We start from the raw sequence: 19,433 nt of genomic DNA, 5'->3' as shown, positions 1-19,433 counted from the left end.
TCCAGCCCTCTGTCAAGGGGCCCAACTTAATTCCATGTGGAATAGGGATGAAAGATCTCTGTGTTTTACAACAATTCTTCACGGTCTTTCACATTTCTGCTTACCTTGAAAGTGATGCCCTAATTGCCATTTTGTTCTGAACTTTTAAAGCATGTTTGTATAGTGAATAGCCTTGAAAGATAGAGAGAGTCTCCCTGCAGAGCAGAGGGCATGTTTACGTGCATCCTTTTTTAAAAGATCCAGGTTTTTTAAGTTCAAGGTTCCTCTGCTATGATGCAAACCCACTGTGTTTATAACATCATCCTGGAGCACTCAACATAAACACCGTGTGATATAGTTTGGCTCTGTGTCCCCACCCAAATCTCACCTCAAATTGTAATCCCCACTTGTCACAGGAGGGACCTGGTGGGAAGTGATTGAGTCGTGAGGGCAGACTTCCCTCTCATTATTCTCTTAATAGAGTTCTCATGAGATCTGGTTGTTTGATAAGTGAGTGGTGCTTCCCCTTTTGCGCTCTCTCCCGCTCTGACATGAGAAGAGTTACTGGCTTCCCCTTAGCTTTCCACCATGATTTTAAGTTTCCTGTGGCCTCCCCGGCCATGTGAAACTATAAGTCAATTAAACCTCTTTATTTATAAATTACCCAGTCTAAGGTAGTTTTTTATAGGAGTGTGGGCATGGACTAATACACCATGAGACATGAGAGGGAAAGGAACCAATGTAAATATAAAACCTCATGCTGATTTCTGTGCTATGTATAGTCCTTTGTCTCCATGCTAGGGGGTGCTTATGTCTTCTGACAACATCTGTGAAGCTGTAGCAGGCTATCTGGTTACCTTACAAGTAGGATAAAATGTCAGGCCCATCACAGTACTTGAGTACCGTGAGTTCTAATTATAGACAGATTCATGAGTGAAATAATTGATTACTGTTGAATTAAGCACTAAGTTTTGGAATAGTTTGTTATGCAGCAATCTATACAAATGCTATATACAAATTATTTGAAATAGGGCAAGTAATTTAATTTCTCTAAGCCTCAATTGACTCCTCTATAGTTGGGAATAATATCTGCTGCAAAGTTTGGTTGTGAGACTGAAATAAATGTATAAGCTATGCAGACTCTAAATCAGAGAGCCTGAGCTCAAATATTGGCTCTGTCAAAGATTAACAGTGTGACTTTCATGTAAGTTACTTGACCCCTCATATGGTTTGAATGTGTCCCTTCCAACAGATGTTAAAATGCAATGGCCATTTTGATGGTAATAAAACGTGGGGCCCCTAAGAGGTGATTATATCATGAAGGCTCCTCCTCTTATTCATGAGATTAAGGTCCTTATAAAAGAGGTTTCATACAGCAGTTGACTGGCTTGCCCTTACTCTTTCTGTTGCATGAGGACACAGTGTATGAAATGCAGCAACAAGGCACCATCTTGGAAACAGAGAGTAGCCCTAATTAGACAACAGAAGCTGCTGGTACCTTGATCTTGAACTTCACAGCCTCCAGAAGGGTGAGAAAAAAAATTATGTGCTTTATGAATTTCCCAATCTCAGGTATTTTGTTATAGCAGCACAAAACAGACTAAGATAACTCTCCTGTGTTTCAGATTCTTCTTCTGGCAAATAGGGAAATTAATATCTTATTTAGGAGATTTTTTATGAAAAATCAGTCAATAAATGTAAAGCACTTAGAACTATTCCTAGAAGATAGTAATTACTCTGAGCCATCACATAATAATTACCATCATCACCATGACCATCAGCAGCAGCAGCAATCATCACCATCACCATCATCATCATCATCATCATCATCATCATCATCATCATCATCAGGATATCAAGGTTTTCTCAAGGACTTGGAATGTGAGCTGGATCATGATGAATTGGTCTTTCCCATAACAGTGAGTGTATGTCAGGGGCCGTGTCCTTCATTTATTCATGGGGTCATGTGCTCATCTGATCACAGAAGCATCCATTTAATTTATTAATCCATTTAATTTATTAGTCAGGATAGTCTAGATTATTCTGCCATAATAAAACACCCACAATCCAAGGAGATTAAAATGGCAAAGGTTTATTTGTCATGGTACCTGTCCATCATGAGTCAGAAGGGGATTCTCTTAGTTATATTTGCTGAGATACCTAAGCTAGTAAAGCAGCCATCATTTTGGAGGTTGCCAACCACTGTGTCAAAGATAAGAGAAAATCCTAAAGGATTTCAGGACAGCAGACAAATGCATATACCATCCTTGACACATGGACTTCTCTCAACTCAATTGCTGGAATTAGTCACATTGTTTCAACCAACATGATAGGGTCAGGAGCAACTATCCTACCATGTCCAAAATGAGGGAAAATTGGAAACAATGAATTTATTGGTTAGTTGTATGTAAAATAATGTTGTTTAACAAAGCAACACAACAGTCAGTGTAGTATAATATTTTCTTGCTCTTGCACCTGTGGTTTCATCTGGGGTTTGGCTGATTTAAGCTAGACTTAACTAGGCTTGGTTCCAAGCTATATTAGGTCTTGATCTACCCCATGTGTTTCCGATTTCCCATAGATTAACATCCCAGAGCAAAGATATAAACAAATTTCAATCATTTGCTTATATCACACCCATAAAGATTCATTGGCCAAAGTAAATCACTTGACCAAGTCCAGCATCAATAGGGTAAGAATATATACTCCTTCCAAGAAAGTAATAAGGAAGGGGTAATTATTTACTGAATGATGATATAACAATTCTCTAACATCTAATGATGATATAACAAATCTCTAACAATTGCCCTCTTCTTTCCTTGTGAAAAAGTCTGATACATACATTGATATGGATGTGAATAGTTTGTTGGGAGTGCTCTCAGGAACAAAACCTATGAGAGAAGTCAGAAGCAGTATTGGAATGTAAGAGAAAATCAACTGCAATGATGTTACAAAAGAGTCCTCAGCTCATAGTATAAGGAAAACTTAAGTTTGAATTGACCCAGGTGAGGCATAGAGGCTAGACTTTTGTGCCACCGAATTGACTAGCCATTTGGATTAGAGCTGTCCCTGGAAAACGCAATGCACACTTATGTGGGGCAGCTTCCCTAGGCTGAGGAAGAGTCCTGTGGAGGGACTTAGCTGCGAATTATAAGCTAGGAGTGTTCTGTTTCAAGAAATTGGAGCAGTGGAGGACAGCACCCATTGAATCAATCACATCCATTTGCTTCCAGTAAGTTTGCTTATCTGGGAACAAATCCTTGAGAATACTAGGTTATCTTTATTCTTGAGAAATTTTACAGAAAAAAAAGTGAATAGTTTGTCTAGTACAGCAACAACTATTTTTTTATCTCTTTCCTCTGCTACCAATTCTAGACTTCCCACATTATCTGATAGCACTTCTGCTGTTTGAGGTGACTTACCTGCTGTAGTCAACCAGACACTCATTCCTGAGGAGTCTGAGCTCATGGTCATTTTATCTTTCTCAAGCCATGGCTGCTGTGCTTCTCCATTTACAATCAAAGTTGGGTATGTGATGGACCTGTGAATCAATTAGATGACAAATGTATGTGTCCCTACCCCATTGTCTAGCAACATAACTACCTCCTTCTGGTGACTCGGGTCAATTACTTCTGCCAGGATGATGACTCTTTACCTGACTGTCTCTTGTCACAGGGGCTTGTACTTATCAAGCCACAACCACTGCATAAAGTGTCATGGAGGCTCTTATTGTACTCCAGAGAGAGGCATTAACCAATGAGAATCATGATCTCTAGTGTTAACATTGCTTAGAATGACTAGGACTGGAAATACTCATTTCCAAAGTGTCTAATGTGGCCCAAAGTGCTGAGCCACTCCTATTTCACCTCTTGGTTTATGAATATGTATACTTTACCTTTTGGGGATGAAGTACCATATAATGGTGGTTGACTCAAGTTTACACTCCTTCCTGGAGGGTGGTATTTCATCATGACAGAGTAGTATCTCCAGGATAGCATCCTAGCTATGCCATCTCTTTATAAGGCTGATAGATTTGGGGTGATGTATAGTATGTGATGTAGCCAGTGAAACATGTACCTATGTTCACCTTCTGTGAGCTAAAGGTGGGGACCCTTGATCCAATGTGGTGTTATGCAGCTTCACATGCTAGTAAACCAAACCATCTATAAGTTCTTGGAAAATTTTGCTGACTGAGGCCCTTAAGGGAGAAAATATGAACTCATACTCAGAATGTGTGTAAATTCAAGTCAAAATCATTTACCCAGCTTGGGTAATATGGTGAAACACCATCTCCACAAAAAGTACAAAAATTATCCTAGCATGGTGGCATATGCCTGCAGTCCCTGCTACTTGGGAGTCTGAGGTGGAAGGATCACCTAAGCCCAAGAGATTGAGACTGCAGTAAGCTGAGATCACGCCACAGCACTCCAGCCTGATCAACAGGGGGATGCTCTGTTTCAAAAACAAACAAACAAACACAAAAACAATTACTCGCCTCCCTTTCCCATTGTAATCAACGCTCCATCAAGTATTTAATTGGTCATCTTGAGAGAAGGTGCTGTCTGGAGTCTCATCATTTGTATTTGTTGCTGGCAGGTTGAATATTGGGTGGCAGTAGTAGCTAAATGAGCCACAGTAAAAGGTAGCTATGCTCAGTTCCCCATGAATGGCCTCTATGCCTGCCACCATGGCTATTCCACTCAGGTGTCCACCGTGTTAGCTGATCTAACTGGCCACATTACCTCTGTTCTTGGTTATTTAATACCTCCTGCCTGATAAACACTCTCTACGTTGCATACAAATGTGATACGAAGATTTTCCCAATTTGTGCTTAATGAGCAAGTTGAACAATTCACAACTACCCATGAAGATGTGTGTTCAACCCACTTCTCTTTCCATTCAAGGTGTTCCACTTTCCACTGAACTTCTCAAGTGCCTGAGATATATTCACTCGCCAGAACATTCCTTCCTACAGTTATTCTATCCCAGTACATCAGCTGTAAAAATGTTTCAAGTTGTACTGCTCCAGCATGCCAAGGGTTATCCACACTCCCCCTGCCACTAGTGACTGGATCTTCATTGTCAGTCAGTAGATGACTGATCCAGATCTAACATCTCATTCTACATTCTGCTTTCTTAGACCACTCCTGGATCCAAATTTCTTTGATTGTGTTTTCTGGCAACTCACCGTAATACAGACATTATTCTTAGAGGAAATTTATTAGCAGTACTCTCAGTTATAACATGTATGTGAATGAAGGAAGTAGGGTTAGAAAAAGACGATGAAGGGTGATGAAATTCAAATGAGACTTCAGCTGATCCAGTAGGGAAGTCTGGGTCTAAAATGGCCGGTTTTGTTTTGTTTTGTTTTGTTTTGTTTTGTTTTTGAGATAAAGTCTCGCTCTGTCAGCCAGGCTGGAGTGCAGTGGCACGATCTCTGCTCACTGCAAGCTCTGCTTCCCGGGTTCACACCATTCTCCTGCCTCAGCGTCCCAAGTAGCTGGGACTACAGGCGCCTGCCACCACGCCTGGCTAATTTTTTGTATTTTTAGTGGAGATGGGGTTTCACCGTGTTAGCCAGGATGGTCTTGATCTCTTGACCTTGTATTCTGCCCTCCTCGGCCTCCCAAAGTGCTGGGATTACAGGCATGGGCCATCGTGCCCGACCTAAAATGACTCTTTAGATTTGTCTCTAGTTGAAGCAATGGGGCTATCTTAAGTGGGGAAGGGATGTGTACTTGGTGAGGTAGCTTCCCTACGCTGAAGGTAATTTTTTGGAAGAGCCTCAGCTGTGAGCCATCAGGAGGCAATAGTCCTTATGGAAGAAAATGAGTACTGTGGTCCTGCCTGAGGGGGTAGGGCAGCATGGTATCCACTAAAATGATAAATATTCACATTATCTATACCTACAAAATACACTGATACAACCCTAAGATGTCTTCCTAACCTCATTGAATCCGGGCATACTCAAATCCAGAATCATACATTAAACCCATTTTGCACCATCTCTTGGTAGAGTGACTAATGAATAAAAAGACAAGGTGTTTGCCCTACTTACATTTGACACATAGTATTGGGACATGGACAGGATAACCACAACAAACACAAGGAGAATGGGAGGTACATAGCTGTAAACAGTTTTGGGCAATGCTGAAATCTCACTGGGCAAACCATGCCTGGTTCTTTGATTAGATCTCGTTGTGATTTCTGGAAGTGACTCCTCAGTCCACTGTTCTCCATGGTTCATGGTTCTACTCTGTGAGAAATCCTCCTCCTTGGTCACTTCTGAAGACGGAATTAAAGAATATATCCTTTTGGTATGTGAGCATATTTCTCAGCCTGCTTCTTCCTTGTAGAAAGTTACGATACCAGAGCTATTTTTATATCAACAGTGTCAGTCTCTCTCAGTTTCTGTCTCAGTCTCTTTTCTTTTAGTCAGGATAAATGCGGGTTTCTCAAAACCTTTGTGGGTTTTTAAAAGAAAAATTTCTGATTTATTCTTTTTTATTGTGATACGAATACTTCACCTGAGATCTATCCTTTTAAGATTGTTTTAGGTGTACAGTACAGTATTGTTGACTGTAGGCACAATGTTGTACAGCGAGTCTCCAGAACTTAATTTTATCATGTTTAACTAAAACGTTATATCCATGGAATATCAGCTCCCCATCTACCCCTCCTCCCAGCCCCTGGAAACATTTCACTCCGTGATTCTCTCCTCTGAATTTGAATATTTTAAATAACTCATAGAAGTGATATCATGCCATATACGCCTTTCTGTGACTGGAATATTTTACTTAGGATAATGTCCTCAAGGTGCTCCCATGTTATCAAATATGACAAGGTTTCCTTCTTTTTAAGGTGGAACAACATTCCACCTTATGCATATAATGGTAGTGCAATGAGCGTGAGAGTTCAAATATCTCTTCCAGATCCTGATTTTAATTCTTTTGAATAAATACTCAAAAGTGATATTGGTGGATTATATGGTATTTCTGTTTTTTTGTTTGTTTCATTTTGTGTGTGTGTGTGTATGTGTGTGTATAACTTCCCTACTGTTTTCCATAATGGCTGCACCATTTTACATTCCACCAACAGTGTATAAGCGTTCCAATTTCTCTGAATCCTCAACAATAGTTGTCATCTTTTGTTTTTGTTTATTTGCTTGTTTGTTTTGATAACAGCAATCCTAACAAGTGTGACAATCCCACTTCTGAGTAGATATAGAGCTGCTCTTCATGTCTCTCTCTTTCTCCTTAAAACTGATAGCTGCCTAACTCACATTCCTCTCATGGTAGAAGGAAGGAATGCACAGAAAGAGCAGAGCGCGGCTGGGTGCGGTGGCTCACACCTGTAATCCCAGCCCTTTGGGAGGCTGAAGCGGGCGGATCACGAGGTCGGGAAATCGAGACCATCCTGGCTAATACGGTGAAACCCTGTCTCCACTAAAAATACAAAACAATTAGCCGGGCGTGGGGGCGGGCACCTGTAGTCCCAGCTACTCGGGAAGCTGAGGCAGGAGAACGGCGTGACCCGGGAGGCGGAGCTTGCAGTGAGCCGAGATTGCACCATTGCACTCCACACTCCAGCCTGGGCAACAGAGCAAGACTCCGCCTCAAAAAATAAAAAACAAAAAAATAGAGCCAAGCGCACAAGCACATTTCTAGCCTTTGCTTGTGTCGTGTCCACTAACATCAAAATTACGTCATGGCCAGGGCTACTGTTGCTGGGGCAAAGAAATACATTTCTCCCACGAAGGTGAAGAGGGTGAGAGTGATTATTTACCAAGCATAATCTAGTATACCATTTGTGTCAAATAACATTAATAAATATTACATGCATTTATGTAATTATTTTTTATTGAGTTCGTATTAAGTGACAGGCACTGTATTAAGTGCTAAGGTTGTAGAGATAAAGAAATAATTCTAACTTTTTTTTTTGCATGGAAAATCAAGTACATTCTATTAATTAAAATCCAGAGACAAAAGTGTAGTGACAGACCTGCACAAGCAACTATAGGAGCGAAAAGGGAGACTTGCTTTTTGCTTGTTTGTGGTTATTTTGACCAAACCTTAGAGGATGGTGGATCAGAGAAAAACTTTGCTAGAGGACGTAAGACACAATTATTGAGCAAAATCTTGAGGAAACATTAGGGGATAGAATGGTGAAGAAAACAAAGAAAAACATTCCAATGAAAGGAAATTGTGAGTGGAAAAATATAGAATATAGCAATATGAGAGAACTGTAAAATCTAGGAAAATCATAGGAAGAAAATTCTAAAGATGCTAGCAGAATACTAGTCATGCTTATGTTCCAAGCTAGAAAACAGAACTTAATTTTGCAGGATATTAAGTATTCTCTGTATTTAATTTTTCCCAGAAGCTAGCTCATAGAAATGATTAATAAATGCTCAGTGAATTTTTGGTCATGCATTCATTCTCTTCGGGGCATTAACATACTATTTACTGCTTTTTTGAGCTATGTGGTTCCCCTGCACTCACTATTTATAAAATTTAAATTCTCTTTCAATACTCAAGCATATCTAAACCAGTATAGTTATTTTCATTCTCTACATTGTCATTACTATCATCATCATCAACAACATCGATTTGCATTTCATTTAATCTTTACAACAACAATACCATATAGGATCTATTGTTTAAACCATTTTTATAAATGATAAAATTGAGGCTTAGGGAAGTTATCCCTCTTTCTCAAGAACACACAGGTAATAAGTTGAAAAGGAAGTAGAATCAGAGCTGTCTGATTTCAGTGCTATTTATTATAGGTGAGGAGAAAGATTCAAACAAAAAAATCAAGAGTTTGAGAAGTGTCTCTAATATTAATCCACATTGGAGCCGGTAGATCAATCTAATAGGGCCATCAGCAAAATACAAATGAAGACCTTTATACTGCAGAAAAAGGGTTAGTTATTTCTGATCAAGCCTTTAAGGAAGATCTGAAAGGACAGAGAATGGAGTATTTCAACTGGCCCTTGAAGAATGCGTAGACTCTCAACAAGCAAAGGAGTGATGGATGGAAGAATCTTCCAGGAAGAGAATATAGCTAGATTAATGGCTTTCAGAATAAAAAACAAAGAGCATTCTTGAAGAGATTTGAATGATCCTATTTGGATGCAGGAGAATGAAGTAGTGAGATGCAAGATCCAGAGAGTTTTTTGAATGTCAGGCCCATTGAATATTCACGGACAGACATTCGTATACTCACACAGAGAGTTGCTCCCCTCCTCTATGGAATTTTTACATTTACTAGATGCAGTGCAGATATCCGTGGCCATGACATAGATAGAGAGATGGATAAAGAGGTAGAGATATACATTCAGCTACATAGAGGCAAAAAGATATGAATAGATTAATAATAATATAGCTACAACCTTGAATAATTCTTTATGTGGTGAAATGGTGAAAAAAAATTGTCACTGCTATAGAGGTTATATTAGAGACCGTAAATCAAGTACTATGTTACTGATGCACTATATATTGCGTATATACTATAATAGAAAATAAACCTGTGCCACCTAATGAACCATTATTTTAATATTCCACTTGAGCCTTAAGAGCAATATGTTGCCATAGAAACCTGAGTCTGTCTAGTCATTAGTGCCTTGTTTTCTTTTTTTCCCCCCACACAGGAGTTTGAGTGTAATGTTGTTCTCCCAGCAAGAATTAAATTAGCAATTATTCACCTGAAAATAGCATCAACAGGATCTAAGCAAACACCCAGCACTAATGATTTGCTACATCCACACATCCACATACATTTTCTTTGAATTATGCTGTGATCATGAGAATCCAGTGTAGCTCAAACATGCATTGAATGCTTGAAGAGGAGAGACCATGAAGACAGACTTTGCTATGTTGAGACAGGAGAGTGCATTTGGTGAACAAAATCCAACTTCTCAAGCAATTTTTTTAATGATTTTTCCCTAACTGGGTAAGATCTTTCTACCCTATGAAGCTCCCCAAGCACGTTTTTTCTAAATCTCTCTTATCCATGGTTTACCTTATTTTTTGATATGTATATCATGTTCTCTGCCCAGGATCTACTCTCCCTTCTCCTGGTAAACAGTGTCTTGATTTTCTTTTAGAGAAATATGTCTGGTTAGTTCACACAGTCTTAATGGAATTCTTTTTATTTTATTTTATTTTATTATTATTATACTTTAAGTTTTAGGGTACATGTGCACAGTGTGCAGGTTTGTTACATATGTATACATGTGCCATGTTGGTTGCTGCACCCATTAAATCCTCATTTAACATTACGTATATCTCCAAATGCTATCCCTCCCCCCTCCCCCCAGCCCACAACAGTCCCTGGAGTGTGATGTTCCCCTTCCTGTGTCCATGTGTTTTTATTGTTCAAGTCCTATCGGTGAGTGAGAACATGCGGTGTTTGGTTTTTTGTCCTTGCCATAGTTTGCTGAGAATGATGGTTTCCAGTTTCATCCATGTCCCTACAAAGGACATGAACTCATGATTTTTTATGGCTGCATAGTACTCCATGGTGTATATGTGCCACATTTTCTTAATCCAGTCTATCGTTATTGGACATTTGGGTTGGTTCCAAGTCTTTGCTATTGTGAATAGTGCCGCAATAAACATACGTGTGCATGTGTCTTTATAGCAGCATGATTTATAATCCTTTGGGTATATACCCAGTAATGGGATGGCTGGGTCAAATGGTAATTCTAGTTCTAGATCCCTGAGGAATCACCACACTGACTTCCACAATGGTTGAACTAGTTTACAGTCCCACCAACAGTGTAAAAGTGTTCCTATTTCTCCACATCCTATCCAGCACCTGTTGTTTCCTGACTTTTTAATGATTGCCACTCTAACTTGTGTGAGATGGTATCTCATTGTGGTTTTGATTTGCATTTCTCTGATGGCCAGTGATGATGAGCATTTTTTCATGTGTTTTTAGGCTGTATAAATGTCTTCTTTTGAGAAGTGTCTGTTCATATCCTTTGCCCACTTTTTGATGGGGTTGTTTGTTTTTTTCTTGTAAATTTGTTTGAGTTCATTGTAGACTCTGGATATTAGCCCTTTGTCAGATGAGTAGGTTGCGAAAATTTTCTCCCATTTTGTAGGTTGCCTGTTCACTCTGACGGTGGTTTCTTTTGCTGTGCAGAAGCTCTTTAGTTTAATTAGATCCCATTTGTCAATTTTGGCATTTGTTGCCATTGCTTTTGGTGTTTTAGACATGAAGTCTTTGCCCAAGCCTATGTCCTGAATGGTAATGTCTAGGTTTTCTTCTAGGGATTTTATGGTTTTAGGTCTAACATTTAAGTCTTTAGTCCATCTTGAATTAATTTTTGTATAAGGTATAAGGAAGGGGTCCAGTTTCAGCTTTCAACATATGGCTAGCCAGTTTTCCCAGCACCATTTATTAAATAGGGAATCCTTTCCCCATTGCTTGTTTTTCTCAGGTTTGTCAAAGATCAGATGGTTGTAGATATGTGGCATTATTTCTGAGGGCCCTGTTCTGTTCCATTGATCTATATCTCTGTTTTGGTACCAGTACCATGCTGTTTTGGTTACTGTAGCCTTCTAGTATAGTTTGAACTCAGGTAGCATGATGCCTCCAGCTTTGTTCTTTTGGCTTAGGATTGACTTGGCAATGTGGGCTCTTTTTTGGTTCCATATGAACTTTAAAGTAGTTTTTTTCCAATTCTGTGAAGAAAGTCATTGGTAGCTTGATGGGGATGGCATTGAATCTATAAATTACCTTGGGCAGTATGGCCATTTTCACGGTATTGATTCTTCCTACCCATGAGCATGGAATGTTCTTCCATTTGTTTGTATCCTCTTTTATTTCATTGAGAAGTGGTTTGTAGTTCTCCTTGAAGAGGTCCTTCACATCCCTTGTAAGTTGGATTCCTAGGTATTTTATTCTCTTTGAAGCAATTGTGAATGGGAGTTCACTCATGATTTGGCTCTCTGTTTGTCTGTTATTGGTGTATAAGAATGTTTGTGATTTTTGCACATTGATTTTGTATCCTGAGACTTTGCTGAAGTTGCTTATCAGCTGAAGGAGATTTTGGGCTGAGACAATGGGGTTTTCTAGATATACAATATGTCGTCTGCAAACAGGGACAATTTGACTTCCTCTTTTCCTAATTGAATACGCTTTATTTCCTCCCCTGCCTAATTGCCCTGGCCAGAACTTCCGACACTATGTTGAATAGGAGTGGTGAGAGAGGGCATCCCTGTTTTGTGCCCGTTTTCAAAGGGAATGCTTCCAGTTTTTGCTCATTCAGTATGATATTGGCTGTGGGTTTGTCATAGATAGCTCTTATTATTTTGAGATACGTCCCATCAATACCTAATTTATTGAGAGTTTTTAGCATGAAGGGTTGTTGAATTTTGTCAAAGGCCTTTTCTGCATCTAATGAGATAATCATGTGGTTTTTGTCTTTGGCTCTGTTTATCTGCTGGATTACATTTATTGATCTGTGTATGTTGAACCAGCCTTGCATCCCAGGGATGAAGCCCACTTGATCATGGTGGATAAGCTTTTTGATGTGCTGCTGGATTTGGTTTGCCAGTATTTTATTGAGGATTTTTGCATCGATGTTCATCAATGATATTGGTCTAAAATTCTTTTTTTTGGTTGTGTCTCTGCCAGGCTTTCGTATCAGGATGATGCTGGCCTCATAAAATGAGTTAGGGAGGATTCCTTCTTTTTCTATTGATTGGAATAGTTTCAGAAGGAATGGTACCAGCTCCTCCTTGTACCTCTGGTAGAATTCGGCTGTGAATCCATCTGGTCCTGGACTTTTTTTGGTTGGCAAGCTATTGATTATTGTCTCAATTTCAGAGCCTGTTATTGGTCTATTCAGAGATTCAACTTCTTCCTGGTTTAGTCTTGAGAGGTTGTATGTGTTGAGGAATTTATCCATTTCTTCTAGATTTTCTATTTTATTTGTGTAGAGGTGTTTATAGTATTCTCTGATGGTAGTTTGTATTTCTGTGGGATCAGTGGTGATATCCCCTTTATCATTTTTTTATTGCATCTATTTGATTCTTCTCTCTTTTTTTATTATTATTATACTTTAGGTTTTAGGGTACGTGTGCACAATATGCAGGTTTGTTACATATGTATACATGTGCCATGCTGATGTGCTGAACCCATTAACTCGTCATTTAGCATTAGGTATATCTCCTAATGCTATTCCCTCCCCCCTCCCCCCACCCCACAACAGTCCCTGGAGTGTGATGTTCCCCTTCCTGTGTCCATGTGTTCTCATTCTTCAATCCCCACCTATGAGTGAGAACATGCGGTGTTTGGTTTTTTGTCCTTGCGATAGTTTACTGAGAATGATGATTTCCAATTTCATCCATGTCCCTACAAAGGACATGAACTCATCATTTTTTATGTCTGCATAGTATTCCATGGTGTATATGTGCCACATTTTCTTAATCCAGTCTATCATTGTTGGACATTTCGGTTGGTTCCAAGTCTTTGCTATTGTGAATAGTGCTGCAATAAACATACATGTGCATGTGTCTTTATAGCAGCATGATTTATAGTCCTTTGGATATATACCCAGTCATGGGATGGCTGGGTCAAATGGTATTTCTAGTTCTAGATCCCTGAGGAATCGCCACACTGACTTCCACAATGGTTGAACTAGTTTACAGTCCCACCAACAGTGTAAAAGTGTTCCTAGTTCTCCACATCCTCTCCAGCACCTGAAGGTTCCTGACTTTTGAATGATCACCATTCTAACCGGTGTGAGATGGTATCTCATTGTGGTTTTGATTTGCATTTCTCTCATGGCCAGTGATGATGAGCATTTTTTCATGTGTCTTTTGGCTGCATAAATGTCTTCTTTTGAGAAGTGTCTGTTCATATCCTTTGCCCCCTTTCTGTGGGCTAGTTTTTTTCTTGTAAATTTGTTTGAGTCATTGTAGATTCTGGATATTAGCCCTTTGTCAGATGAGCAGATTGCGAAAATTTTCTCCCATTTCGTAGGTTGCCTGTTCACTCTGATGGTAGTTTCTTTTGCTGTGCAGAAGCTCTTTAGTTTAATTAGATCCCATTTGCCAATTTTGGCTTTTGTTGCCATTGCTTTTGGTGTTCTGGACATGAAGTCCTTGCCCATGCCTATGTCCTGAATGGTAATGATTCTTCTCTCTTTTCTTCTTTATTAGTCTTGCTAGTGGTCTATCAATTTTGTTGATCTTTTCAAAAAAACCAGCTCCTGGATTCTTTAATTTTTTGAAGGGTCTTTGTGTCTCTATTTCCTTCAGTTCTGCTCTGATTTTAGTTATTTCTTGCCTTCTGCTAGCTTTTGAATGTGTTTGCTTTTGCTTTTCTAGTTCTTTTAATTGTGATGTTAGGGTGTCAATTTTGGATCTTTCCTTCTTTCTCTTGTGGGCATTTAGTGCTATAAATTTCCCTTTACACACTGCTTTGAATGTGTCCCAGAGATTCTGGTATGTTGTGTCTCTATTCTCGTTGGTTTCACAGAACATCTTTATTTCTGCCTTCATTTTGTTTTGTACCCAGTAGTCATTCAGGAGCAGGTTGTTCAGTTTCCATGTAGTTGAGTGGTTATGAGTTTCTTAATCCTGAGTTCTAGTTTGATTGCACTGTGGTCTGAGAGACAGTTTGTTATAATTTCTGTTCTTTTACATTTGCTGAGGAGTGCTTTACTTCCAATTATGTGGTCAATTTTGGAATAGGTGTGGTGTGGTGCTGAAAAAAATGTATATTCTGTTGATTTGGGGTGGAGAGTTCTGTAGATATCTATGAGGTCTGTTTGGTACAGAGCTGAGTTCAATTCCTGGGTATCCTTGTTAACTTTCTGTCTCCTTGATCTGTCTCATGTTGACAGTGGGGTGTTAAAGTCTCCCATTATTATTGTGTGGGATTCTAAGTCTCTTTGTAGGTCACTCAGGACTTGCTTTATGAATCTGTGTGCTCCTGTATTGGGTGCATATATATAGGATAGTTAGCTTCTCTTGTTGAATTGATCCCTTTACCATTATGTAATGGCCCTCTTTGTCTCTTTTGTTCTTTGTTGGTTTAAAGTCTGTTTTATCAGAGACTAGGATTGCAACCCCTGCCGTTTTTTGTTTTCCATTTGCTTGGTAGATCTTCCTCCATCCCTTTATTTTGAGCCTATGTGTGTCTCTGCACGTGAGATGAGTTTCCTGAATACAGCACACTGATGGGTCTTGACTCTTTATCCAATTTGCCAGTCTGTGTCTTGTAATTGGAGCATGTAGCCCATTTACATTTTAAGTTAATATTGTTATGTGTGAATTTGGTCCTGTCGTTATGATGTTAGCTGGTTATTTTGCTCATTTGTTGATGCAGCTTCTTCCTAGCCTTGATGTTCTTCACATTTTGGCATGGTTTTGCAGTGGCTGGTACTGGTTTTTCCTTTCCATGTTTAGTGCTTCCTTCAGGAACTCTTTTAGGGCAGGCCTGGTGGTGGCAAAATCTCTCAGCATTTGCTTGTCTATAAAGGATTTTATTTCTCCTTCACTTATGAAGCTTAGTTTGGCTGGATATGAAATTCTCTTTGAAAATTCTTTTCTTTAAGAATGTTGAATATTGGCCCCCACTCTTCTGGCTTGTAGAGTTTCTGCCAAGAGATCAGCTGTTAGTCTGATGGGCTTCCCTTTGTGGGTTACCCAACCTTTCTCTCTGGCTGCCCTTAACATTTTTTCCTGCATTTCAACTTTGGTGAATCTGACAATTATGTGTCTTGGAGTTGCTCTTCTCGAGGTGTATCTTTGTGGCGTTCTCTGTATTTCCTGAATCCAAATGTTGGCCTGCCTTGCTAGATTGGGGAAGTTCTCCTGGATAATATCCTGCAGAGTGTTTTCCAACTTGGTTCCATTCTCCCCATCACTTTCAGGTACACCAATCAGACCTAGATTTGGTCTTTTCACATAGTCCGATATTTCTTGGAGGCTTTGTTTGTTTCTTTTTATTCGTTTTTCTCTAAACTTCCCTTCTTGCTTCATTTCATTCATTTCATCTTCCATCACTGATACCCTTTCTTCCACTTGATCGCATCGGCTCCTGAGGCTTCTGCATTCTTCATGTAGTTCTTGAGCCTTGGCTTTCAGCTCCATCAGCTCCTTTTATGGACTTCTCTGCATTGGTTATTCTAGGTATCTGTTCATCTAATTTTTTTTCAGAGTTTTTAACTTCTTTGTCTTTGGTTTGAATTTCTTCCTGTAGCTCGGAGTAGTTTGATCATCTGAAGCCTTCTTCTCTCAACTCATCAAAGTCATTCTCTGTCCAGCTTTGTTCCATTGTTGGTGAGGAGCTGTGTTCCTTTGGAGGAGGAGAGGTGCTCTGCTTTTTAGAGTTTCCAGTTTTTCTGCTCTGTTTTTTCCCCATCTTTTTGGTTTTATCTACTTTTGGTCTTTGAGGATGGTGACGTATAGATGGGTTTTTGGTGTGGATGTCCTTTCTGTTTGTTAGTTTTCCTTCTAACAGAGAGGACCCTCAGCTTCAGGTCTGTTGGAGTTTGCTAGAAGTCCACTCCAGACCCTGTTTGCCTGGGTATCAGCAGCGGTGGCTGCAGAACAGCGGTGGCTGTAGAACAGTGGATGTTGGTGAACCACAAATGCTGCTGCCTGATCGTTCCTCTGGATGTTTTGTATCAGAGAAGTACCTGGCTGTGTGAGGTGTCAGTCTGCCCCTACTGGGGGGTGCCTCCCAGTTAGGCTGCTCGGGGGTCAGGGACCCACTTGATGGGGCAGTCTGCCCCTTCTCAGATCTCCAGCTGCGTGCTGGGAGAACCACTACTCTCTTCAAAGCTGTCATACAGGGACATTTAAGTCTGCAGAGGTTACTGCTGTCTTTTTGTTTGTCTATGCCCTGCCCCCAGAGGTGGAGCCTACAGAGGCAGGAAGGCCTCCTTGAGCTGTGGTGGGCTCCACCCAGTTCGAGCTTCCTGGCTGCTTTGTTTACCTAATCAAGCCTGGGTAATGGCAGGCGCCCCTCCCCCAGCCTCGCTGCCACCTTGCAGTTTGATCTCTGACTGCTGTGCTAGCAATCAGCAAGACTCCGTGGGTGTGGGACCCTCTGAGCCAGATGTGGGATATAATCTCCTGGTGTGCCGTTTTTTAAGCCCGTTGGAAAAGTGCAGTATTAGGGTGGGAGTGACCCGATTTTCCAGGTGCTGTCTATCACCCCTTTCTTTGACTAGGAAAGGAAACTCCCTGACCCCTTGCGCTTCCCGAGTGAGGCAATGCCTCGCCCTGTTTCAGCTCATGCACAGTGCGCTGCACCCACTGACCTGCGCCCACTGTCTGGCACTCCCTAGTGAGATGAACCCGGTACCTCAGATGGAAATGCAGAAATCACCCGTATTCTGCGTTGCTCATGCTGGGAGCCGTAGACCCGAGCTGTTCCTATTCAGCCATCTTGGCTCCACACCCCCTTAATGGAATTCTTAAAAGAGGTGCATTAACTTCTTATAGCAGATTCTATTAATCTCTGTCCCATATCCCTTTGAACCCTGTAGCTTTTCCACAATAGGAGCTCATTTGCTTGCCAACCAGAGCAATCCAGAAGTGGGGAATCAGAGGTTTTCTACATAGTTTATGATAACGTCTTTTCTTCTTTCCCTGTCTCACTATCCCTGTTTTCTCACTTCCATTTAGTTCCTGTCATCACCCTCCAAATAAACTACAAGCACTCAAGTTTTTGATTCTGGATTTGCGACTGGAGAAATCCCAATTAAGACACCTCTTGTGACTTAGATGTTATATGTGACACAGATTCAGCCAGTTTAGCCCATCCTCCATGCATGACTTTAAATTTGGAGCAGTGATGAAATGATGGAGAATGGTTGGTGTTGGCTGACTAACATTACTGACCCTCAGACACTGCCCTGCTTCCAATGCCTGCAGAGGGTTCTGGTTAGCTGTCCTTTCCAAGGCCTGATGGTCTAGCTTTTCCTTAAAGTCTGTAAGCTAAAATACATATTTTCCAAAAAAATTTTCTTCTTGGTTTAACCTTGGTGAAACTAGTTTCTTTTCCCTGCAATCAAGAGCCCTAACTTGCACCTTTCCTATTTCTTGATTTAACACACATATTTTGAGGCCCAACTATGAGGCAAGAGACCCTGTATCTGTGTACATGGAGGTGGAGCTATGGAAGAGTAGTACTTTTTTTTTCATGAGACAATGCTCAGGATTTTTATAAAAGAAGACTCCCTGTCTTAGGGTTTGGCTGGGGAATAGTTTGTAATTAGTTAAGTGGTAGGAGGTGAGGATGGAGACATTCTATGTCATGAGAGTCTGGTCAGCAATACTAAGGGGTTTAAACTACCTGAATGCTGAAACTGAGACATACTTGGATGAAAAGATGAGAAATGGGGGGAAGTCATTAGGATACCCTCTATTTTCTCAGGACAGTAAACGGTCAGGCCTTCTGCTGAGGGAGTGGGAGTACAGAGAAGAATTAGAAACCTGAAGCATGTCAAAATGGTTTAGGACAGTTCCTGAAGAGTTGTGATAGGAATGAACAATGGGTAACTAGATGGCTTCAAATAGATTAACAATCAATCATTTCTACTTTATAGTTCCTTGTGCTGACAATGCAGCAGGAGTGGTACATGGTGGTAGTTCTCAAACTTGAATGTGCATCAGAGCATATCAGAATCACCTGATTCTAAAGCACAGCCTTCTGAGCCTCATCACAAGAGTTTCTAATTTGGTAGGTTTCAGTGGGGACTGATAATTTGCATTTCTTACAAGTTCTCAAGAGATACCCATGCTGAACCACACTTTGAGGACCATTTACATATGGATCCTGTCCTTGAAGACCCTATGTTATGACGAGGGGATAGAAATAAATCACTGTGAACCAAGGAGACCTCATGGCTCTCTTCAGTCACTCAAAGGCTGCAAAAAGGGCAAGGGAACATTACCCTGACCATGTCTAGCTTATTATGGATGAAGACCTAATTCTTCAGTCATTAACCATGCATTCAACATGCTTGGAGGTTCTGTTACATAACAGATATTATGATTGGTATAGGGGCACAGATATAATCATGCACACCTTCAGCCTGAAAAACTCTCAGTTTAGGTGAGGAGACAGATGTATAAATGATCAGGTGTGATAAAAAGTTCTAGGCACTGTGATAGCAGTCCATAGAAGCCACAGCAGGGGCATGTAAGTTGGAACAAAACAGTACTATGGCAAGAAGGAAAAAGATTATCAGGAAAAATGTTAAAGTGATCCTGAACTGAATTATGAAAAGTGAATGCTTATTGTCAGATGATTTAAGGGATGGGATCAGTTTTCCAGAGAGAAAAGCAGGAGCAAAGGCCCAGAAGCCTGAGTGTGCAGTTCTATGTGGTAAGATGTGACAGTTCACATACATAGGAGTATACAGAGGGATGAGGCTGAGGCCGGATCAGGGGATGTATGGGGTGGAGGGCCTTGAGCAG

At 40.4% G+C, this 19,433-nt stretch overlaps 1 long non-coding RNA gene across 1 annotated transcript in view; it reads right to left on the bottom strand.

The window, feature by feature from the left end:
• Positions 1 to 3,512, bottom strand: part of LOC129524000 (uncharacterized) — a 39,867-nt gene extending 36,355 nt beyond the window's left edge. The window contains exon 1 of the long non-coding RNA XR_008667655.2: positions 3,402 to 3,512. This is a non-coding gene — a long non-coding RNA (uncharacterized lncRNA). The remainder of the gene's footprint in view (positions 1 to 3,401) is intronic.
• Positions 3,513 to 19,433: the final 15,921 nt, after the last annotated feature.

Source organism: Gorilla gorilla, chromosome 7 (assembly GCF_029281585.2).
Source record: "Gorilla gorilla gorilla isolate KB3781 chromosome 7, NHGRI_mGorGor1-v2.1_pri, whole genome shotgun sequence".
In the NCBI taxonomy this organism is placed as follows: domain Eukaryota; kingdom Metazoa; phylum Chordata; class Mammalia; order Primates; family Hominidae; genus Gorilla; species Gorilla gorilla.
Note: the sequence above shows the minus strand (reverse complement) of the source record. Positions and strands in the feature narration are given on the sequence as shown.